The sequence below is a fragment of the Lactuca sativa genome, chromosome 3 (assembly GCF_002870075.4).
Source record: "Lactuca sativa cultivar Salinas chromosome 3, Lsat_Salinas_v11, whole genome shotgun sequence".
In the NCBI taxonomy this organism is placed as follows: Eukaryota; Viridiplantae; Streptophyta; class Magnoliopsida; order Asterales; family Asteraceae; genus Lactuca; species Lactuca sativa.
Window position 1 is genome coordinate 35,288,582 of NC_056625.2, and position 26,125 is coordinate 35,314,706.

General features: G+C 41.1%; 1 non-coding gene across 1 annotated transcript; it reads left to right on the top strand.

The window, feature by feature from the left end:
- The first annotated feature begins 22,747 nt into the window (after positions 1-22,747).
- LOC111917321 (small nucleolar RNA R71) lies at positions 22,748-22,854 on the top strand. The gene has a single exon (XR_002858855.1). It is a non-coding gene; the product is annotated as a small nucleolar RNA R71 (small nucleolar RNA).
- The last annotated feature ends 3,271 nt before the right edge of the window (positions 22,855-26,125 follow it).

A 26,125-nucleotide genomic window follows, 5' to 3' on the forward strand; every position in this document is an offset into this window, starting at 1 on the left:
CGGGATGTTACAATTCTCCCCCACTTAAATTAGGCTTCGTCCTCGAAGCCTGCGGCAACTCAACTCCAGAACTACTCCCATGATGCACCACCTGGTATTAACCAGACCGGATTCCTCAAAACACAACCCCCGAAACCCAACTCTTCTCCTGCGGCATTCTGACCACCGCCTCAAGCCGGCCACCGGCCTCATCCTTAGATAACTCCACTTAACAGCCAAGTACCATTCCATGATACTTCACTCGCTCCAAATCACGCCAAACACCTGACTCATTCGGGCTAGAAATAACCCTGAACCATCGGAATCCTGATCGGAGTCCAACTTTATCCACTCCAGGTTGACAGAAGGACACATCCTTCAGTCTCAGAGCAACTCCCATGAGTTCTCCTCCGCAATCTCATACCCAAGCCAGACTGGTTCTAACATCCTCGGGTTGGGAAAACCCGATGCACTGAAGACACCTCCAAACATCCCCTATGATGAATTACCACTACATACACAATTCCTTGATCCAAATCAAGCTGGGAATCTAAGACTCCATCCCTGCATCCCTTCCGAGCCTCTTGGCTCTACACCCTCAGAATTCCTTCTGTGACCTCGGCAGACATCCAATCCGGATGTGATCCCATACCACTGCCGCAAACACGCTGCTCGATGACCATAATTGGAACACTCCAATCATAACTCCATACTACTGCTTTCACTTCCGTGAACTTACACTCCCTCTCGGAGCTACATTCCTTTCCCTTTCCTTACCAAGGAAATCCACTTGGCTGCTTTGACACTATCACAAGTGCCACGGTGTTCTCCCAATATTACACCATTTCTTATAGCATAACCGCTATCCCATGCACTACACATACTCTGAAACTGATCACAAGGACTCTCGAGTCCATGCACTACCTCCACTAATCGAGATCAATATCCGGGGCCAGACCTTCTGATGTTATCACGTCGTGACATACTCATTCCATATCCTCATACAAATCTATCAACACATGCAGAGTCTTCAGCATGACTGGACCGCCTTACCAGGCCTTCATCCCATCTGGACCACTCTCAGAACCTTCAACAGGCCTGGACCGCCCTCCAGGGCCTTCAGCCTGTCTGGACCGTTCTCCGAGCCTTCGGCCTGACTGGTACGCCCACCGGCCTTCAGTCTATCCGGACCGCTCAACTAGCATTCATCATCCCGCGTTATCCCTCCAGAAAACTCTCCCATGCATACCATTCTAGCCCTCTAGGGGTTTCGAACTCTATCTCCACCCTACATACTCAAACCTGGCCTGATCCCAGGCCTTCCACAATCAATCACCCTTGGTCTGCATCCCGCCCCGCCTGTCTGACACTTGCTCATACCAGCCTATGCTCGGCTGTCAGAAACACTGCTGAATCTCAACAGCTAAACAACCTCTCATGCTTATCGATTTTCCGGAGAATTCTCCAATTCTCCCCCACTTAGAGCACTGACTATCAACCACCAATCGCCATCACCGACCTCCCTCGACAACCCTAATCAACACAAACCCTTACACGCGAACTTATTCCTACCAAATCGAGCAAACTTCACAAATTTACATAACAACATTGATCATCCCGGCTCGAAAGAAACCCAATTTTCAGCTAACCACTCCTCAGACTGCAGATGCTACCTGACATTCCGACCAAAGGCTAGATTCCCACTAATAATCCTCGTGAATGACAACCAACGAAATTTCCAACACCAAACCCATAACCATAACACAACCCTCAAGGAACAACGAATACCATACCAAAAATCACACAGCGAGACTAGCAAAATAAACAACAATCCACAAGAATCACCAAATAACAAGACATCAAGAAAGAAACATACCCGCAACTGCATCTGGCGCTGCCTTGACCTCCTCCGCTGTAAGCTGAAAAGCACGACCCTGAGCCCTTGGGGGCTCCGCTCCACTCTGACCTACACCCGTAATCCTCAAAGTGGCTGGTGCTGGAGCCTGCACCGGTCCTGCAGCAAGCTGTGGACAGTTGACCCTCAAGTGTCCAGCCTGATGGCAATGATAACAAATCCTCAAATCCCGAACCGGGGCTGTCTGCCGACAATCGCTCGTATAGTGCCCCTCCTTTCCGCACTTGCGGCATGCACCACCAGACCTACAAACTCCGGTGTGACCCTTTCCACACTTTCCACAAGTGTGGCTGCTCTGATCTCCCAATCTAGAATCAAAGGTCTTGGACCATTTCGGCGTCGGCTGCGACTGCACCGGAGCCTGCCTCAGCTCTCGCAACTGTAACTCAATCTCCAACTCACGCCGCCTGGCGGCCTCCTGTAACTCCATCAAGGTCTCGCACCTATGCGTAGACACAAACTGCCTGATATCCCTCTTGAGCATACTCAAATATCGGGACATCTGAGCCTGCTCCGAAGCGAACTCAGGGCAAAACATCGCCCTCTCAGTGAACATCCTGGTGATCTCCGTCACCGACTCCGAATCCTGCTTCAGCTCAAGGAACTCCTGAGCCAATCTCTCCCTCTCAACCCGCGGAACATAACAAGTGATGAACATCTACCGGAACTGATCCCATGAAACCGCATCTCTCTACGCATCCGAAAATGACCCCGTGGTCAATCTCTACCAATCTTTCGCCCTGAGCCTCAACAGGTTCAGAGCACACTGCACCCTCTGATCAGCAGGGCATGAACATGTGAAGAAACACCCCTCCACGTCCGACAACCATCTCATAGCAACAATCGGGTCCTAAACCCCATCGAAGGTAGGAGGCTTCGTATTATCGAAGTCCCGATACTGAAAACCTCGACCGGCTCCTCCCCCTGCCGCTGCTACAACCGCTGTAGCCACCGCGGCAGCCGTCTCTGTGAGAGCCGCATAACGCTCATCAAAATACTCAATCATGGCGGTCTTGATCAACCCGAATAGTTCCGACAACTCGGCCCGGAACAACGCAACAACCTCATCATGCAGGATCTCATGAATCCTAGCGTCCAACTCGCCTGTGCTCATCTGACCAATAACCTTGGGCGGTACTGACCCACCCTGACCGCCCTCTCCTGCCCCCGATCCTGACCCGGATCCGCTCCCAGCATGCCTCGTAACCACCATACTGAAAAACACCACAAGGTCTCAGATACTTCCCACAAACCCGGGAACCAACTCCCAACCCAACCCTAGAGGTCATGGTTTCTTTGATACGCGTATGGGTCCTGTGCTTTCAGTAGTACGGGCCCATACTACCTTCCACACCTACCCATATTTGTATCAAGTATTACCACAACACCCTAGTGAAAAACATACATAACAAGCGCTCAACCCTCACTCCTAGAGGAACACCAGAAATCTCCCACAGAGGAACCCTAGGCTAGCAGGCATCATAAATCAGGCAACATTATCATGAAATCCTGAAGATCCCTAGCCTAGTACTAGCATGCTGTTCTATCAAAGCTCAAAAACAAATATTATGTATGGTATTTTGGGGTTACTTTCTGGCTCCGGCTGATCGTACCTTCGCGTCCTCCTTTACTCATTTTGAAAACCATTTTAAATTCTCTTTTGAAAACTCTCCCTGATTTGAGACTGGATTCACACGAATGTTCCTCCAATTCACTCAAACCAAGGCTCTGATACCAACTTGTAACACTCTAAAAATTTTAACCAATTTAAACTTTTCGAAAACAACCCAGTTTCATAAAGTTATTACAAAAAGGTTTTCAATACAATTATTATCAGAGTCTTCCCAGAACCACAACATAAAACATAATCATGAGGAACGGTACGATCACGCCTTTGCCTTGCCACGGTCTCCTGAAGAACCTGAAAAACATTAAACCACAACTGTAAGCCCAAAAGCTTAGTGAGATACCCCCAAATACCAACCACATATACCATACACGTACAACATGCCATTTCATAACAGAACACAGAACAGCCATGCACTTCGGGTCTACTGTGAGACTGGTCCGCCGCACCAGCCAACAGTCCACCTGGTCCACCCTCCGAGTCTAGCCATATACATCGAGTCTACAGTGTGATTGGTCCGCCCGCATCGGGCCTTCAATCCACCTGGTCCACTCTCTGAGTCTACAGTATGACTGGTTCACCCGCACCGGGCCTTCAGTCGGTCTGGTCCACTCTCCGAGCCTCGGCACGTCTGGTCCGCCCTCTTGGGGCCTACAACCTATCTGGACCACTCGCTGGGCCTTCGGGATAACCGGTCCGCCCTAGGTAAAGGATGTCACATGATTGCAGTGAAAACACATCAGACTCGAACCCTGAGGATAATCCATGCTAAAATGACCAGCCTGGCCGCAATTGAAACATCCCCTTCCTTTTTCACGACAACTCCCCTCATGAGTCCTCCCATACTTGGTACAACGACCCCGACCCTGATGGCCTCCCGATCGCAAATCCCGAGTCTTGGGCTTCTTGGCCTGGCGCACCGCGGTCTGAACCTACTCCGACCCGTGCTTCAACCTAAGCCGTAACTCAATCTCCCAGTCCCGGGCTTTAGCAATCATATCTTCCAAAGTCTTGTAGCTCGATAGGCTCACAAACTCCCGAATATGACCCCTCAACATATCATAGTACATTGCCTTCTTCATCTCCTCATTTACAACGTATTGTGGAACCAACAAATCCCTCTCCTTGAACTTCGCGATGATCTCCGCCACACTCCCTGTCGTCTGGAGAAGGTCCTGAAACTCTCTCGCCATTACGCCAACTACTGCACCTCAATAGCTGGTGCAAACTCAGCCTTGAACCTTGACACAAAATCATCCCAATCATGGCCACTATGGCCACAACTCCTCAAGAGTGGCCAACCTCTTCCAACCAATCACGGGCTCCATCCCTCAGAAGGCATGATGCGAACCTACTTTCATTCCCTCCGAGCAGAAACTAGTCCGCTGAGCATTTTCAATGTCAGCAATTGTAACATCTCGTTTATTAAAATAAATAAATGGATAAAATTAATAAACGAATAGTGGCCTTAAATGCGGAATAATTTAGGAAGGCGTTGTTATTGGGGGTTAAAATGTAATTCATGGATTAGTTTGTAAAGGATTTTAAAGATTGAGGGTGGTTTGGTAAATTTTGGATTTAAATTGAAATAAAATCTTGAGGGAAGGGACTGAATGGTAAATATCGGATTAAGGTTTAAAAGCTTTTATGGAGGCAGGGGCTAAAGTGTAAGTTTCAGATTTCAATCGAAAACAGTATTATGGGGAGGGACTAATATTGGTTAAATAATTATAAGTTTGAATGGACACGAGATGAAACCAGATGCCATCCTTCCCTCATGTTCTCATTATACAAACCCTAAACCTAATTTTCTCCGGCCGCCACCATGAGAGCAGGCCGCCGCTGCCAGTCGAGTCGAACTCCACCGTCCCCGTGTCGCTTCGCCGATGGGCACCACCACCACCAACCCGGCTGCCGGAGACGCCATGGACAACCGAGTGAACCACCGAGACAAGTATTTAAGTTGTGTTCGTCACAATGTTGGGTGTGAGTGAAAGGGAAGCTGCCGGTAAGTCTAATGCCACCCATATCCTCTCTCTTTTGTTCTTTGATGCGAGTACGACGTCGTAAACGTCGGTTGTGGTCGCCGGTGACCTTAGGCCGCCGTTCCTATGCTTCTGGTCATCGTCTGCCACCCAAGGTGGCTGAGTTGGAGGTGTTTTCGTGTTCGGATTTTATTTCTGAGTGTGTACGTGGGTTTGCTCAGCTGGAAACCAAGGAAAGCCCGCCACCACCACCGTAAGGTGGTGGCTGCCACCCACTGTTGTCATTCTGCCACCATTAGCCACCATTTTCAGTGGCAGTGTACATTTGGGTGCGTTTAGACTATGAGTTGGGGTATTTTAGTATTGTCTTGGCCTAAAAACACAACCACCGAGAGGAGGTGGCTGCCGCCATGGACCGCCATTGACCACCACTACCCGAGGTGGTAGTGGATGGTGCCCAACTTAATTAATAATTAATTAACCAAAAGATTTGACAAATGGGTTAATTAGATCGTGATTGGGTTAGAAACCTAATTAGGGTTAGAAACCCTAATTAGGGTTTAGAAAAACTTTAATTTTAGGTTTGTTGATATGGACTTATCGGGACCCACGTCTTGGGCCATTGGAATTGAAGTAGGAATTTCACCCGATCAAACCGTATGACTTATATAGTAGAGAGATGGACTTAATGGATTAAGTCCTTAATGGGTTAAGTAAGAAACACGTAACCCTAATCGTCATTTCATGTGAGAAACCCTAATTTTGGGTTGGGCCTTGAGTTGGGCCTTTCTGTTGGGTTTTAGTGATTGGGCTCTTGATGGGCCATCCAAGAACAAATATATGGACTAGAATATTTGAATTGGGCTTTAGGATAAGACCCATTGGACAGGCTTGGGCCCAATTTGGAAAATTGGGCCATAGATGGGCCATAGTTAGGCCTTGATGATTATGAGACATTATACCGTTGGATTGCCAAGCGTTTGGACCAGAATAAATGGTTGGGCCTTAAGGCAAGCCCATGTAGAGGTTTGGGCCCAATTTGGAAAATTGGGCCATAGGTGGGCGGTGCCTGAATCTCCATGAGAGTGGGCGGGGCCCGTATCTCCTAGTTGCATGTTATGTGTATGACATATGGTAGTTTGGGGAGACTCACTAAGCTTTGTGCTTACGGTTTTCAATTTTGGTTTCAGATACTTCGGTTTCAAAAGAGGAGCTTAGGATGATTGCAGTGCACACACCATTTGTTTAGCCTGGGATGTTTATACTCTGATATATTTGACAGATGTTATGATATTCTTGAGATACACAATTTATGATTTTATATGTTGAAAGATAATTATGGTTTTATTAATGATTTAAAACGAAATTTTTAGATTGTATTTTTGGGATGTTTCAAGCAATCCACCACCTACTTGTGATAGAGTCTTTCTTCCTAATGAACTTTGGGGCTCCGCAAGACTTGAACTCTCGAAAATAGAGAGTCCGTGCCCCAATCTGACCAGACGCAATCTCTGCATGGAAAGCTCCAAAACACTCATTCATCAGCTCCATAATACCCTCCTTAATGGTACCAAACACCACAAGAGTCGCATCCAAAATACTACGAGTAATCTTAGACGAAATGAACTCGCGAATCTTCTCATCAATTGGCTCAGCACCAGAGCCTGAACCTAAACCGAAACCAGAATTAAAATCTCCTCCATAAGTGCTCATCACCATACTATAAAGAAACCAATAAATTATCAGAACATACTCAACGAATCCTCCTTCCACAGGCTTCCTAAAATCTCCATGACTTTTCTTGATTCGATTATGAATCTTGTGCTTTCAATAGTATATGCCTAATAGTACCTTCCACACCTATCCATACTTTCCTCAAGAATCATCCCGAGTCCTTTAAGTCACCTTCTCAAATTGGTATTCCAAAACCCGCTAAAAAGCGCACCATACCCACTAAAGCACTTTGATGTGCACAAAAGTACTCACTAATTTTAATATTTATAAACTAACAAACTTAACTAACTATGCACTTATAGGCAGTGTACCTAGTCAGATTACAGTATAGCTTGGGTAAGTCGGGTGTCGATCACAGGGAACGGTGTTCTAATTAATTTACTTTCTATTAAATTAACCTAATTTATTAACAAGTTTAAAAAGGGTTTTATCTGGTTTTACAAGATCAGATGAACTTAAATCAAATTCAATAAATAAAAACACACTCTTGTTTAGTTTGAATCCACTTCTCACTAATGGCTAGCTAATGATTACGGATTATTGAGTTGGTTTTTAGTTGTATTAGTAATTTAGTTCTAACTTACCAATAATTAACTAATTCATGTCAAACCATGTATGTTCACACATAATTAAACACATAACTAATTATGAATGTAAATATCCTATGTAAGATTTGTTGTATAAACGCAATTATGATCACAATACACGTTCTCTAGCACAGCTAAGCTTTATTTATTCTAATTACAAACTAAGATTGGTCAATCCTAGCTCTAACAATTCAATGTTCACTAAATCATTAGGTAAACAGGTTCATACAGTTTAATGGTCACTAAGCTACACAGAACATGCAATCAACCAATTAGATAAACAAATAATAGCATGCTAGGTTATTCAAATCAAACACAAGCAATTTTTACCAACTAAACTTAATCCATAAGCATATAACTATTCATAAGTTTAAAGCTTCATCTAGCTAAACAAGAGTAGCTAGATTCAGCTGCTCATCATAGCAACTAAACCAACACAGCTAAAAATAATGAAAGACACATTCTTATTTAACTAAAATATAAACCTTTACTCCTTTTTGGTGTTGAAAACCCTCTTCCAGAACCTTTCTTTCGCTCTGAATCGTCTCCTGGAACTCTTTTCTTCTGCCAAAAGCTTCTTTTCTTCGTAATAATCAGGAACACTTATATAATCTTCAAAAACCCATGCCACGTCGTGGCCAGATGTGCCACGTCGTGGACTTCAAGCAATCCGTATCCTCCAAGGAAATCCTCCGCGTTGCGATGTCTATCTTCTGGAACACCCGTGCCACATCGTGGGCTTCATCGCCACGTCGTGAATTAATTGTTTATCGTGAATTTATTATTTTCTTGTCTTTCAAGCCTCCCATGTTCCACATTTTGGCACTTTTGGTCCCTCTCTTCGAGAATCCTTTATATTGACTGAAAATAACAATTTAAAATTATAAGTATCATTATTCTAAACATATTACCAATTTATTAATAAAAATGTACTTAAATATTGCCTAAAAATAAGTATAAATATGGCAATATCAAAATACCCCACACTTAGGCTTTGCTTTCCCCCAAGCAAATTTAAACTTAACTCTTAATTACTAACACCACACAGAACAATCCGACTCTAGTTCAGCCATTATGCCAAGTCCTCAACGCATGCTTTTGTGTCTAAAATATTTCTAAATTACCCCCCCATACTTTAAATACTCACAATCTTCATGAACACTCGCCCACTTTTTCCGAACAATGCTCATTTTATGCAACCCTCCGAATCCATCCTCAGAAAACCTCCTTATCCTCAATGTATTTTTAGTTGAGCAACCTAAGCATACATAATCTAGAATTACAATCATTGATACCACTATAGAGCTCTTTTGGAATTCTTCATTTCTTTGACATTTGATCTTTGATTTCTTTGAATTCACCACCTTATTTGATTTGATTTCTGGTATCTTCAACTTTTGAATTTCTTGGAATTTTGATCTTTTGATCTTCACTTTATTTGCTCCAAAATTCTTCACACTTTTCTCGTAATTTTTTTTATTTAACATGTACCTCACTTTTTTTTTCACTCAAAACCTACATGCTTAAGCAGAGGCGCTCAACCTCAACCTTTATTGGTTAATGATAATAATTTTCCTGGATACATTTCAGGTTTATGCTGCTAAACATATTGCATCCCTCAAACCAAGCGGGGTTATGTTTTTGTTCTATGATTTCACTAAAATAAGGGATGCCACAAATGCACTATAACGTATATTGGCTCAACTAAACATTTGAACTTTCATCGGATCATCCCACATAATACTAGCAATTATAGCTCAAATTATTATTACTAGATTCAATTATTAAAAATTCAAAATTTCAAAATTTTCAATTTTTACTATCAAATTCTATGATTTTCTATCAATTTACTTTTTCTACCCCTACCCCACACTTATTTCATACAATGCCCTCATTGTATGCATAAAAATAAATCAAAATTAAAGAAAAGGGAGAAAAAGGAACAGACTCCCCTGTGATAGTGGCGTGAGCATCTCCAAAAGTGTGGAAAACGTGCATTTGGACTTCCAAAAATAGAAACTTGGTGTAGAACTGGTTGAATACGTAAACAAACCACGAACATGACTTGAAACTTCAATTCTTCAAAGTGGGTATTTGTAAAGAAAAATGTGGGCAATGATAAAATGGGACATGTCGTGGCGGGTAACTGGTCACATCGTGATATGGGATGAAAGCGCGAACACCAAAATGCTAAATTTCTTCAAACTGCAAGAACGCCACAACGTGGCGTAAGGATTCCACGTCGTGGAAACTTGGCATCAGCAGAAAATGGCTTATTTGTTTTATTTACTCTAGCAACTTTGACCAATGGTTGACTGGTTTCAGACGCTTCTATACAAATATATTTCCCAACTGTAACCTCTCTCCTACTAATATACCCCACACTTATCTTGAATTGTGGGTTCCAACTCACGACTCTAAGCTTCCTTGACTAGACAAATACGACTCGAAATTTAACCTTTTATGCTCCTTAGCATTCCAACGCTAATCTGAAAAATGGAACAACCCAAAAGAAATAAAAAGTAACATCATAGTTTAAGAATGTTTTACATTACACACCAAATTCAAACATAAAAAAACTACTCAAAAACAATACAAAAGAAATAAAAATAAAATCAATCATCATCTTGATCTTGTGCTCCACTTGGCCCTGCCCCGTCATTCTGCGGACGCCATAGCTCCTCCCATGTCGGAAAATAGGGATACTGTGGTGGCATAGAAGGTGGTCGGGTCACACCCAAATGCGAATAAATACCCCCAGTAAGCTGGGTGTGGTAAATGGCATGCCCCTGTAGATTATCCAAATACGTTCCCACCCGACTCTGAGAAGGGTCGGTGGGCACTCCCTGCACATACTGCGAAGCAACACGTTCTCTCTCGACTTCACCTCTAGCCCGCACATTCCGACGCCGCGGTCTGGCTGGTGGTTGCTGTCCTGGCTGCACCTCCTCTTGCTCGTCATCTATCGGTGGTATAACAAAACGACCCCCGATATTCACCACCGCCCGCATAACACCCAAGACTTGAATGGTCAAGTCTGTGTCCGGGAATCGAGTAAGATTCGTCACAAAGTCATGGGTCAAAATATGGTATGACCTAGCCAGGCGAGTAACCAAATGCCCCCCAAGTAATCGGGCTCCCGGGCCTAGAATTGGCCGCTTTCTTCCCCATGAACCTCGCCAACATATAAGGTAAATCACAGCAAACTCCCGGGGTAATATATCACACCCCCGAACCAGACGACGGAAACGTCTGAGGGCTATTGTGACTCAATTGAATACCATCACAATGAATATACATGAAACATAACATCATACATTACCAAGCATTGAAATGTTACAACTGGTAGCGTTTACATTCAGTACATTGATCCATAATATTACATGCCCAAAAGTAAATTGTTCGATACTAATTAAAACAACAGCAAGACGTTACTGAGTACATTTTTCCTTTTCGATTTACCTGTTACCTGAGAATACAAGTATTTTGAAAAACGTCAACATATGAAATGTTGGTGAGTTCATAAGTAATGTTTGAAATATAGTGGTTTGTATTGTTTTGAAAATCACCAGAAAATCCGATATTTTCTGAAAAGAGCATAGTATAAAAAGTGTGAAGATCCGTAAGTATGCTTGTTTGTTTCTATAAATGTAAAAGTACAATTTGTAAACTCGGTATGCATATCGTAGGTGTATTAATTGAAAACCCTAGGAAAACCCGATGTTTTCCTAATACTATGAATCAAGTGTTTTATATTTTGTTATACCGTTACGACGTGTGTATTCGATGAGTCCAGGTGACATTGGATTAATTATGGATTGTGAATTGTTATAAACACGCATTAATGAAAACGACTAGTTTACAACTATACAAACGACCCCTTAGGCGTCGTTCGTACTATTCACTTAATCCAACCACCCTGACTTCTCATAGCCCCACAACCGAGGAGAAAAAGAGGGTGCGAAGCCCCCGGTATTTCCATAAGTCGTTCAAGGCTATCGTGAATGCGAAGGGCCCTTAGCCCGACTCGCATTTGGTGAATTCTCGACTTTACTAGCAGTACCAGAGGACCCTTGGGGCCCAACAACACATAAGCCATTGAAAGTCCTTTTACACGGAATTAGGTCATATAAGGCCCAACTACATGTAAGCGAGTTTCCTTCGGGCCTAAAGATCATGTCATTGGGCTAGCTAGGCCCAACAAGCACGATTTGAAACTTTCGGGCCCAAAGACGGTGTATCGACGTCTGGTGTATTCCCACGTGTGTATTGACTTCCCGAAATTTCCGCGTGTGTATTGAATTCCCGAGGTTTCCGCGTGTGTATTGAAGTATCGTCGTGTTATTAATTTCGGATTCGTTATTGATTCGAGACCGAGTCAATTCGTTTGATAACGAATTTTGGTGTTGAAGGTGTATTATATTTCGCCGATAGTCGAGGTACTAGTATTTCATCATGTCGGATTTATTGTTTAAAACATTAGAGTTTTACTTTTTGCAGCCCTTTTCTTTTGGATCAATTTACACTTTTGACCCTTTGTATAAAAGAATTTCTATTTTAGTCCTTAAACCATTTTACTTGACACTTTAGTATCAAAACTTTGTAGAAAAGGTATTTTTCAGCTCAAAATTATTTGAAAAACAGTTTTAGTCCCTCAAAATGAAATTTTCTCGGCTGGAACCTTTATTTTCGCAATTTTTACACTTTTGGCCCAAAATAGAAATTTTTTGCATCTTTGGTCCCTTTTAAATATGAAAAGTATTTTTAACCCTTGAAAAGGACTTGGAGCACTAGTAGTCCCCTGTTTTGCAGAAAGATACAGTTTCAGCCCCTCTAATTTGAAATTTTCGCATTTTGGGCCTTATTGGGCCGAAAAGTTCATTTTTGGCCCATTATGCTTAAAATTTCCCATTTTGATCCTTCAAAAGAGTATATTTCTAGAAAATACATTGTTGAAACTGTTTTGACTCATCTCAACCATCAGAATTTGTATTTTGTCATTTTAGGCCCTTTAACCTTATATTTTTAACATTTTGAGTCCAAAAATGGGATTTTTAGCCCAAAGAGTTCATATTAACCAACTTGGTTATTTTTCTAGAGTTGATTTGTATGAAATAATATGATTTATACTTATTTCATTCAACCTAAGGTAGATCTCAGTTTTTGAGTTCTTTTTTACTAGATCCAACACCATAATCACATAAGAACATGTAAATAAACATAGAAATCACACAAAGCATACATATACTCATAGATCTACACATTTGCTTATATTCTCCCCCCACAAAACTTATAAAAACCGAAAAATAGGGGTTATGAAGCTCACCTTGAGTTGTGGTTTCGATTTGAAGAAGAAAAGAGAAGAGTTTGTTGCTATTTCGGCCCTAGCAACCCTTTTCTTGGAAGATCTCGAATTTAAGGGGTTCTAAGATACAAGATTATGATTTCATATGAGTTAAGAAGAGATTTTTGGATAGAAGAAGGAGTCTAAAGTGTGGATCCAAGCATCAACTTACCTAGATGATGATTTTTGTGAAGAATCCTCCTTGCAAGGCCCTTGAATCTCGAAATTTTTGAAGGGAAAGTGAAGGGATTTGTGGTGTGTTCTTGAGAGTGTTTAGGTGAATGATTGTGTGTGTGTGTGTGTGTGTGATACTCTCGGCCGAGAGTAATAGAGGAAGAAGAGAGAGAGAAGTGAGAGGACATGCATGGAAACATGTGAGATAAGCTTGGATATCCCATAAATATTAAGGAGGTGGCTAATCCTCCTTAATTCTCAATTTCTTCTTTTCTTTCCTTTTTTTTTCTTTTTTTTTTATTACTTGGGCCGAGAGATAGAGAGGAGAGATGGAGACTTGGGCCTTTGGTGCTTAAATCCAAATCATGGGTCCATAGTGATTGTTTTTCGGCCCATTGGACTCCTAGGGTGCCTCATGGCCCAATTTGGTTGATTATATTTGTTATGGTCCAATAAGGGTATTTTGTTTAATTCTAGGCCCATTATGGCCCAAAATGTTGAAATAAATGAAAGTGGGTCCAATTAGAGCCCATTTAAAGGATTCTAATCCCAAGATAGTCAAATTGGAAGCTTATTGGTCCATTGGGCCCAATAAGGAAGTTCTAGTCCAAAATGGACCTAATCAAGAACTTCTAGGGTTTCCTAATTGCTTGTTGACTATTGTCATGCTTGTATGGTGTATTTGATTGCAAATTTTGATGTCATAAAGTAAGCATCATACATGCTCCTAAGTTTTTGATTCAAAAATTTACTTATGTGTTGTAGTTACAAGGAACAAAATTTTTAGTTGTGACATAATAAGAGTCCATAAATAAAACAGATTCTGAATGGGGACTTTATCACCATGATGCTTGTGATTTATTGAAAAAATGATAATGCGGTGCAAAAATCGAAAAACAGGATTCTGAATTTGTGACTCACTCGAGTCACGAGTGTTGTATTCATGGATAGAAATGCTCCTCCAGAACTGAACATCCAAAACACCGGGGTTAAAATCCCGAACACATCCAAGCAAGAACGGAATGAAAAACAGAGATTGCGTCTCCACTTCTGGTTAGAGCCCCATACGCCAAGCAAATTCCCGAAGACTACACTCTCTATACACACCACCCAAACGAAACACAAGTGCCCGGTTGTAGGTGAAATCAAGGTTGCGTTCCTCGAAGCATACGGTAGAGAAAAACTCTACCGACAATTCCCGGTACACGGGTTCTTGAATGGCAAATAAATTCATCCACCCGTGACAAGTGAAAGAAAACTGATCTCCAACATAAGTCTTCGACCAATAATGTCCCAACTCAGCTACCATTCCCACTCCACCAAGCCATCCCCAATTTATAATTGGGGCTATTGCAAACTCCCTATTATACAACCATCCAAGCCGATCCTCGTAAGTAGTTAGCAACGGTCGGGGAATGTTTTGAGGAAACTGGTATAAGGGATGTATGCTTGTGTGACATCCCCAATTTCACGGCCAGAAAAGACCGATTTGTTTATGCTTTGTTTTTAAAATCAGAGTAATCGTTTAAAGAAAACTGTTGCGGAATTTGTTCCCAAAAACAAAAATATGATAACCATTTATCCAAACATTTCTCAAAGAGAATGTATTTTCATTAAATAATAAAACCTTGGGATGTCATGTTCGATACAGACCAAAAGCATGAACAATATGAAATAGACCTTACAATAGTTATTTATAACTACTGATCTATAATCCAAAATCTCTCGTCAAGTCCGCCAACTTATACCCTTGTGCCATTACCTGTATTGAAAAGAAAACTGAGTGGGTCAGGCTTGGAAGCCTGGTGAGCATATAGGGTTTTCAACCCACAATAATATAATTATTATATTTAATCAGCAAACAATCAACCCAATTACCCATCCCCATTATCTTCTTAAGGTTTTACCCTAAGAACCAACTATCCTTCATTCATTTATTCGTAAGGAATTGGCACGAATTCCATTGCTGCCAAAGTTTATTTATCAAGTACTAAATCCATAGTTATCAGGCGCTAACTCCATAGTCACCAAGGTTCACTTAACAAGCGCTAACTCCATAGTCGCCAAGGTTTACTCAACAAGCGCTAACTCCATAGTCGCCAAGGTTTACTCAACAAGCGCTAACTCCATAGTCACCAAGGTTCATCAAATAGGCACGAAGTCACATCGTCGCCAAGGTTTATACAATCGGCGCTAACTCCATAGTCACCAACTATTCCATCTACCTATGTTCTACCCAACAATTTTGTAGATATAAATACTTACACGGTTTAAATCAATTAACACCTGTATAAAACTCCAATTTCCATGCCCATCTCAAATAGACAAATAACATATAAACACATAGCATGTATTTCATAGCAAATACCTCATATTTATGTGTTAGAAGAAAGTAACTACACGCTCACACATATAAACAACAATATACTTAATACACTCAACCCATACTTGTATTATTATTGTGTTTATGAAAGGTAGTATACACTCACTTGATCAGAAGATGATCAGACAACACTACGGCTTGCAGAAGTAGTATATCTCCGCAGATCTGGAAGATCTTCACAAAAATTGAACTTCTCGCGGGCAGAGCTTCGGCTCGGGAATCACGCTCTTCGGGATTCTCGGGGCTTCGGATCTTGCTTCGGGACTCGAGATTGAGACCAGGGCTTCGGGACACTTCGGGCACGCAAAACGATGCAAAACGGGAGAGAGAAGAAAGAAAAAGAGAAAATAAGTCGGATGCCCTCGCATCCTATTTATAAGAGGCTGGAGCCTCGGAGTACGCGGGGCGTACGCGTCCGAAACGTCACTGCATGCGTCATCCGAAGAACTCGAGTGCGAAGGTCGTCATGCTTCGCTGTACGCGGGGCGTACTTCGGAAGAGTCCGATGACTCGTCTTCGGATAATACCGGGGTTTAAAATTAAATTTAAATATTAAATATTTAATAAACTTTGGAAATTCATATCTTCTTCATACGAACTCCGTTTTCGACGTTCTTTATATCCACGCGTAGGTGAGACTACGCTCTACGACTTTCGTTTAGACTCCGTCGGCTAATTTTGACTTTTATTTTTATTATTTATTTTTAATAGGCCGGGACAGAAAATTTCGTTATAAATTCATAACTTCTTCGTTTGACGTCCGTTCTTGCCTAACTTTTCGTCGTTTCGCTACTAACAACGAGATCTTGGATTCTCGTTTAGATCGCTAAGGCTAAATATCACTCTAACGTAAATTCACTTTTTACGTCATTCAGCGTTGTGCCAGTTTTGTCGCGAAACTTCAACAAGTCATAACTTCTTCGTTATAACTCGGATTTTGACGTTCTTTTTATGCATGGAAACCTTGTAACATATACTACAACTTAGTTAGGATTATTCATACTAAATAATCTTCTATCAAAAAGTCATTTTTGACGCTTATCGTCTCTAAATTGACTAGCCCTGATCTACGGGCGTTACAATTATCTCCCCCTTAGGATGATTACGTCCCGGAATCATCAACGAAATAGGATTCGTATACTGACTCCATAAGTTATCTCTCCATCCTAAGTAATAACCTTGATGCTCAATCCTGCATCTGCTCTTCGTACTACGTTGGACTTTCGCTTAACATCTTTAAGTTACAAAATAAATCCTTATTGTGGACTCCTTCTTCTTCTAAGGATAAATACATTCATTTATCTATTATAACTAACCGATGGGTCGTGTCCCGATGACCTCTCATCGTAGTCGGACTCAATTGATATGACCACTAGGGTCGGAATAACCATCATCCTACTAGTCATTACCGAAACAATGGTAATGACATGCTTGAATAAAACGGAAACAATTTCTAGCTCCTTGGTAACCTTGTGACTTTCCCTGATCCAAGTGCGAGTCCTGTGCTTCCGGTAGTATAGATCTCTACTACCATTCACACCTACTCATACTCGTCCCAAGCATTGTCTCGCAGTTAACCAAGTCACCATACATAAATCATATAATCGTTCAACACATCAGATAACAAAACCAGGGTTTATATTAATTCTTGAAACTATTACACAAAAGTTCAAGTTCACCCTATACTATGCCTCTAACAGACTATGCTTCTTGATACAGACTTTATATATTAATATGAAGTTTTCATCTTTTAATCCTCCCATCCTTTTCTGCTTCGTTGAGGAACATGTTGAATGCCCTTGGCTGTGGAGGTGTGTCTTTCTTTGGGCAGTCTTTAGAAATATGCCCTTCTTCGTTACACCTATAGCACACCTTCTTGAGGGGTGCGCACTTGTTGGCGTAGTGCCCTGTCTTCCCACATTTGTAACAAGTCATCTCCTCGCTACATTTCCCGAAGTGTTTCTTCTTACACTTCTCACACCACTTAGCTTCATCTCTTCCCCCAGATTTCGAGAATTTGCTTTCTTTGTCGATTATTGAAGATCCTTCACGCTTCCTTTTCTCTCCAACTTCAGCTCTTTCCAGACCCTTTTCTTTTATTTGGGTCTCAACATTCTTGGCTGCCCAGATGGCGGCTTTCAGAGTGGTTGCTTGCTTGACTATCGGACCAAAGTCTGTTGGTAATCCATTGGCAAACTTGTTGACCTTGGAAAGTTCAGTTGGAATTAGGTATGGAATAAGCTTCATCTTCTCCGTAAAGCTCGTAGCGTATTCAGTGACGCTCAATTTTCCTTTCTTCAGATTCTGGAACTCATTGTTGATTTCCAGAAGATCTTGCTCAGAGCAGTATTGCATTTTCAGTTGCACCACGAACTCTTCCCAAGACATCTTGCTAGCTTTCCCCTTGGGCATCGAACCGGCCGCCAGCTTAGTACTCCAGATTTTAACAGAGGGATTGCAAGAGCAGTCTTCTGTCTGTTGCTACACTCGCAACTTTCAAACATTGTCTCCATTTCGGAGATCCAGTCCATGACTTGCACCGGTGTCGGGCTCCCAGAAAGACATGGTGGTTTGGATGCCATGAAATCCTTGTACTTGCATCCACGTCCGCCATTTCCTCCATCCTGGTTGTTTTGGCGAACTATTGGTGGGTTGGCTTGACCAACGGTCCCACTGTAGTTTCCTCCTTCAAACTGCCCTCCATTTACTTCGGGCTCTTCAACTTGGATTGACAATTCTTCTCGATTCTGCCTGATCAGACGCCTGGTTTCTTGCATCTGATTATTCAACATTGCCTGGATCATCACTTGAACTCCGGCCATTGTCATTGGTTCAGGCGCTGCTGCTACAACAAATATTTGTTCAATCACTAGTATTTGATTCCTGTTTTCATCAGCATTTCCAACTCCACTCCTCATTCTCACCATTTTTGATCTATACACCGAATAAGGTGAAATTAGATCCTTATTCACGATAGATATTCAAATCATCCTTATCACTCCGAAACGTTTACATGCTAGTTCTAATATCGTAGACGTACGCTTAGAATCCTATACACATAAGGTTTCCAGATCCGATCGGCAACAAACCATAGATCCGAATAAATAATATCATATATGGCAACATATAACATTTAGCACATAAAAGCATTTTAGGCATCGCTCCTAAAATAAACTAGTGCTTGTGTCAATTTAGGTGTAATACCTAAAATATAATGGACACACTCAACTCACAATCATCGCTTAGCATTCTAAGTTTAAGTCTAGAAATAAATCCATATTCCTAGTTCGCTTAAACTAATGCTCTGATACCAACTGTGACATCCCCAATTTCACGGCCATAAAAGACCGATTTGTTTATGCTTTGTTTTTAAAATCAGAGTAATCGTTTAAAGAAAACTGTTGCGGAATTTGTTCCCAAAAACAAAAATATGATAACCATTTATCCAAACATTTCTCAAAGAGAATGTATTTTCATTAAATAATAAAACCTAGGGATGTCATGTTCGATACAGACCAAAAGCATAAACAATATGAAATAGACCTTACAATAGTTATTTATAACTACTGATCTATAATCCAAAATCTCTCGTCAAGTCCGTCAACTTATACCCTTGTGCCATTACCTGTATTGAAAAGAAAACTGAGTGGGTCAGGCTTTGAAGCCTGGTGAGCATATAGGGTTTTCAACCCACAATAATATAATTATTATATTTAATCAGCAAACAATCAACCCAATTACCCATCCCCATTATCTTCTTAAGGTTTTACCCTAAGAACCAACTATCCTTCATTCATTTATTCGTAAGGAATTGGCACGAATTCCATTGCTGCCAAAGTTTATTTATCAAGTACTAAATCCATAGTTATCAGGCGCTAACTCCATAGTCACCAAGGTTCACTTAACAAGCGCTAACTCCATAGTCGCCAAGGTTTACTCAACAAGCGCTAACTCCATAGTCGCCAAGGTTTACTCAACAAGCGCTAACTCCATAGTCGCCAAGGTTTACTCAACAAGAGCTAACTCCATAGTCGCCAAGGTTCATAAAATAGGCATGAAGTCATATCGTCGCCAAGGTTTATACAATAGGCGCTAACTCCATAGTCACCAACTATTCCATCTACCTATGTTCTACCCAAAAATTTTGTAGATATAAATACTTACACAGTTTAAATCATTTAACACCTGTATAAAACTCCAATTTCCATGCCCATCTCAAATAGACAAATAACATATAAACACATAGCCAGACTATGCCACGTCGTGGCCAGACTATGCCACGTCGTGGGCCAGACTATGCCACGTCGTGGGCCGCAATCAGTCACAATTTCCAGATCGGTCCATGTGCATGCCGTATCTACCAAAATTAGTGCTTGGGGTTTGTTCCTATGGACATTTAAGGGATATTCAACCTAAAATCAACCACTAGATTCAACCAATTTCGTGAATCATACAAACCCTAACCATGAAAACTTGAAATTGGAAGAACTAACTACAAAATAATGAGTAAAACACATACCAAGTAGATTAATTGGCAAGATCTTGCAAAGAAATTTGAAGTAGATTAAGAAATTGGCTGTGGGGTTATGCTGTTCCCGTTCATGCGACAGTCTTCAAGTGTGATTGCGGCTTATTGGTCAAAGGGTTTTAAGGAAATGGTCCCGCCTGAATTTTTAAAGGCCACGACGTGGCTGGCTATGCCCACGTCGTGGACCTTAAATCTGCTTTTTAGTCCCGTGTTTCCATTTTGACCCACGACGTGGCTGGCTATGCCCACGTCGTGGAAACTACGCAAATACAAAATTTTAATAAAGTCTAACATATTGACTAATTACTTTGCATTTCATTCATTATTTAAAGTTCCCTACAGCTAATTCTTTACTAATTATCAGTTATTAGATGATGAATTGATGTCTTTCCTAATTTAAAAAAAAAATTAAAAGAAAAGAAAAGAAAATGCAAACCAAACTCGGGTTGCCTCCCGAGAAGCGCTTCTTTTTCTTGGAGTCTTAAGCTAGACTCCGTGCCTTCTACGTTGAATCTTCGGAAGAGTCCACCATTAAGATCTTTTGTTCCTTGAACCGCCGTTTGTAAGCTTGAACTCGTCTTTTATATGCCTTCTTTGAATTCTCCTTTTTTGCCTTGCCCTCTTCTTCAAGCTTGCGTTGTGTGCCCTTAGTTTGTTCCTTGCACTCCATAGCATCTTCCTCTTCTTTCACCACTGGCTTTGTTACTCTTGAAGTGACCTCCTCTTCATCACTTGTCATTTCCTCATCCTCTTTGCTCACCTAAGAAGGCGGACTCTTGTAAGCTATGACTTCAATCAAATACGGAACATATGCCCTCGGTTTTGTCCTTTTGAGTTGATGAACTGCCTTTATCTCTTCTTCCATAAGCTTTTCCAGTTCTTTCAGTTCATTCTCTTCAATAATTGTGAACACCTCTTCTTTATCTTCTTGGAAGTCATCTTTTATCCCAAAGACTTCTTGTTCATCTCCAACCCTCAAAGTGAGCTTAGACTCGCGGATATCAACAAGGGCTCCAGCAATGTTAAGCAATGGCCGATCAAGGATTATTGGAACATCCGGATCTTCTTTCATGTCCAAGACTACAAAGTCTATTGGAAAAACAAATTTTCCAATTTTCACCAAAATATCCTCCACGATGCCACGGGGTTGTGTCACCGAACGATTCACCATGTGAATCTTCATTTTTGTAGCCTTCATCTTCTGAATCTCCAATTTTTGATAAAATGAAAAAGGCATCAGATTAATGCTAGCCCCAGAATCGGCTAAAGCATTAACCTTCATTTTATTCCCAAACTCACATGGAAGAGTGAGGCGTCCAGGATCACCCATCTTTTCTGGTGTTTCTCCCAACACAGCTTTTGAAGTTTGTTCACTTAGAATCACTGTAGACTGCTTCTTTAATTGCCTTCGAGTGTCTATCAAGTCTTGCAGTAATTTCTGGTTCTCGGGGGTTTGGATAAGGACTCGACAAAGGGGGTATTAACTGGGATCCCCTTCACATGCTTTACAAACTCTAAATGCTCCTTCTCCAGTTGACTGAGTGTAGCTCGGGTGGGAAATGGCAAAGGTGGATGATAAGCTGGAACGGGCTCAAAGTATTTTTGATCAGACATGCGCCACGTCGTGGCCAGAGGAGTGCCACGTTGTGGCGAGCCTGGTTCAGCAATTTTTCCACTTTCGATCCTTGATTTCTTGGGCTGCTGCGGTTCTTCTTCCAATTCCTCCAGGAACTCAGATATTGCATCTTCTTCAGTATCGATGACCATTACGTGAGGTTGGGTCTTTACTTCGGGATCCTTCGGGGATAATTTTTCATGAACTAGAGTGGCTAGTTGACCAAATTGTACTTCAAGGTTATGGATGGAGGCTTGCTGGTTCTTTATCAAAGTTTGTTGTTCCAAAATGGCGGAATCAGTGGCATCGTGTCTCTTTTCCGAAGCCTCCATAAACTTCATCAAAATGGTCTCTAGGTCGGGTTTCTTCTCGGTCGGCGGCTGCTCCTTTTGATAAAGGCCTCGATCTGTCTGCCTATATTTCTCTTCTTTTTGCTTCTTATACTCTTCATATGGCAGCCAATCCTTCTTCGGTTTCCTCCAGTCCTCATCAAACTTATCCCCACTAGAGTAGCACACTTGAGCTTTCCTGTTCCCAAACTCATCTACATTGCAGTCCTTGGTCAAGTGTGGACCACTGTATCTCTCGCACCCCACTCTTATGGCATGTATCGACTGGTCCATTTGTGTTATCCCGCGATCCATGTTATTCAGCATGGCCATGACAACTGTAATTTCTTCAGTTTGGGCCCCTCCACCGCCTTTGATTCCATCTTGCCTTGGGTTGTCGTATTCGTGAGAGTGCTTCGCGAATTCTTCAATTAGCTCCTTGACCTCCCTTGGATTTTTCTTTGTCAACGGTCCTTGAGAATCAAGGAGTTGTCTTTTCATCACATTGACCCCATCATAAAAGATTGACATCTCTTGCTGCACATTTAGGTCATGTTGAGGGCAATTTCTGAGCAAGCCATTGTACCGCTCCCATGCTTCATATAGTGACTCCCCCGGTTGTTGTTCAAAGTTGGATATTGCCTTCTTGAGTTTGGCTATCTTGGATGGCGGGCAAAATTGGTCCAGGAATTGCTCACGCATTTGAGCCCAAGTGGTGATTGTACCCGATGGGAGTGCTTTCCACCACTCCTTAGCAACTCCTTTGAAAGTGATGTGAAGCATCCTAAGCAAGACTGTGTTTCTGATGACATTTGGGACATTGAAGTAATCCGCAATGTTGTTGACTTCATCTAGATGCTTAAAAGCATCCTCATGATCTTTCCCGAAAAATGGGATGTCCTTCAGTGCGCTCAATATGTGTCCCTTCAGCTCGAATGTGGCAGTGGCAGGTATTGCGGGTTGGACTAAATCAGGACCCACATCTTCTAGGATCCGCTTCTTGTAAGCTCCCATGGACATTTCTTCAATCGTTTCCATCTCGTTCCTTGGCTCGTTCTCGGGTTCACTCGTGTGTTCTTCAAATTCTGGCTCGGTATCGCTTTCGGACTCGGTTTGGACGGGTGTATGATCCAAATGCTCAAGATTTCTCTTGTGCCTCGCTGATGAACTTGACTCTCCTGTCTTCTTTCCCGACTTCCTAGAAAAAACTGACTTCAATTCTTGCAAGGACGTCTTTTTCTTGTGAAGTGCAGACTCGGGGTCTTCAAGTGGTGGCACCAAGTGTGTGTTTGAGCTTCTGGTCATGAACTCCTGCAACTTGCTAAACTAAAAACGTAAAACTGAACTAAAATAATAAAAACTAACTAAAAACTAAAAATTTAGTTTTCTATCTGTCCACGTCGCGGCAGGTATTACGCCACGTCGTGGACTCTGTGTCTGACAGAAAATTTTTATTTTGCTGAAAAATTAACTTTTTGTGGTTTTTATTCCACAAAAAAGGATCGATCAATTTAATGCAAATAAATAAGCTAAAAACTAAGCCGTTCCCCGGCAACGGCGCCAAAAACTTGATGTGCACAAAAGTACTCACTAATTTTAATATTTATAACCTAACAAACTTAACTAACTATGCACTTATAGACAATGTACCTAGTCAGATTACAGTATAGCTTGGGTAAGTCGGGTGTCGATCACAGGGAACGGTGTTCTAATTAATTTACTTACTATTAAATTAACCTAATTTATTAACAAGTTTAAAAAGGGTTTTATCTGGTTTTACAAGATCAGATGAACTTAAATCAAATTCAATAAATAAAAACACATTCTTGTTTAGTTTGAATCCACTTCTCCCTAATGGCTAGCTAATGATTACGGATTATTGAGTTGGTTTTTAGTTGTATTAGTAATTTAGTTCTAACTTACCAATAATTAACTAATTCATGTCAAACCATGTATGTTCACACATAATTAAACACATAACTAGTTATGAATGTAAATATGCTATGTAAGATTTGTTGTATAAACGCAATTATGATCACAATACACGTTCTCTAGCACAACTAAGCTTTATTTATTCTAATTACTAACTAAGATTGGTCAATCCTAGCTCTAACAATTCAATGTTCACTAAATCATTAGGTAAACAGGTTCATACAGTTTAATGGTCACTAAGCTACACAGAGCATGCAATCAAGCAATTAGATAAACAAATAATAGCATGCTAGGTTATTCAAATCAAACACAAGCAATTTTTACCAACTAAACTTAATCCATAAGCATATAACTATTCATAAGTTTAAAGCTTCATCTAGCTAAACAAGAGTAGCTAGATTCAGCTGCTCATCATAGCAACTAAACCAACACAGCTAAAAATAATGAAAGACACATTCTTATTTAACTAAAATATAAACCTTTACTCCTTTTTGGTGTTGAAAACCCTCTTCCAGAACCTTTCTTTCGCTCTGAATCGTCTCCTGGAACTCTTTTCTTCTGCAAAAAGCTTCTTTTCTTCGTAATAATCAGGAACACTTATATAATCTTCAAAAACCCGTGCCACGTCGTGGCCAGATGTGCCACGTCGTGGGCTTCAAGCAATCCGTATCCTCTAAGGAAATCCTCCGCGTCGCGATGTCTATCTTCTGGAAAACCCGTGCTACATCGTGGGCTTCATCGCCACGTCGTGAATTAAGTGTTTATCGTGAATTTATTATTTTCTTGTCTTTCAAGCCTCCCATGTTCCACATTTTGGCACTTTTGGTCCCTCTCTTCGAGAATCCTTTATATTGATTGAAAATAACAATTTAAAATTATAAGTATCATTATTCTAAACAAACTACCAATTTATTAATAAAAATGTACTTAAATATTGCCTAAAAATAAGTATAAATATGGCAATATCACACTTCCTAGGCTCTCCTAGGATCCCAACCTCACCCTACCATCAGCTGTTGAAGAACTCCCACTAATGCCAGCTAACTAATTCATGAATACAATTACATGCAACAAAGTTTTGATAATCCTTCGACTAAAAGACTCAAACATACAACGGTTGGACTCAGACAAGAGCTGCACACTAGGGACAAATCAATCACTCTAAGATTATTTAACCTTTTCAGCATGTAATTTAACATATTCATGTAATAATTAAGCCACATCGGTATGAGTCCTACAAAGTACAAAACAAGCAGCATTCAAGCAGTAGAACTCTACAGGCCGTAAAACATCAAAAGGCATCCCTAACTTACTTATTGCTACAATGCTAGGAAATTCAGCTAACATTGCTGGTTACCTTATGCGTGCAAATTATACACAATACACTATCAAATAGATCGTCGAATAAATGATTCTACCCTAAGTCCATAACTAGACGAGGAACAGAAAATAAGGCTAAATCAATTATTCTAGGGCTATATGATCCTAAACGTATTTCAAACATGCACTTAGCAATCAAGTCCACCAACATAGATTCCAAATCTAACATAACATCCACTTCCTCCTAGGCTACAAGGCATCACGAGTAAGGCCATTCTGTCATGCAATTCCTGAAGGTATCCTTAGCCCTATCCTAGCATGCAAACATTCCACAACATATAACATATCATCATGTATGGGTATTCTGGGAGTCACTTACTTGAGCTCGGATGATTGCACACATTGCACCCCTTTCGTTTTATAAAAATCTTTTTAGAAAATTTATTTTCTTTTAAAAAGATAACCAATTCCTCAGTTTGAGTTTAGACACACCCGAGAATGTGCCCGAATCCCTCAAACCAATACTCTGATACTAACTTGTAACATCCTAAAATACAAAGTAAAAATTTCATTTTCAATTAATCAAACCATTCATTCATTTGTAAAACGTTCATTTTTAATTAGTCAAACCATTAGTTAATTTGTTCCAAAAGTAAATCAAAGTAATAGTATT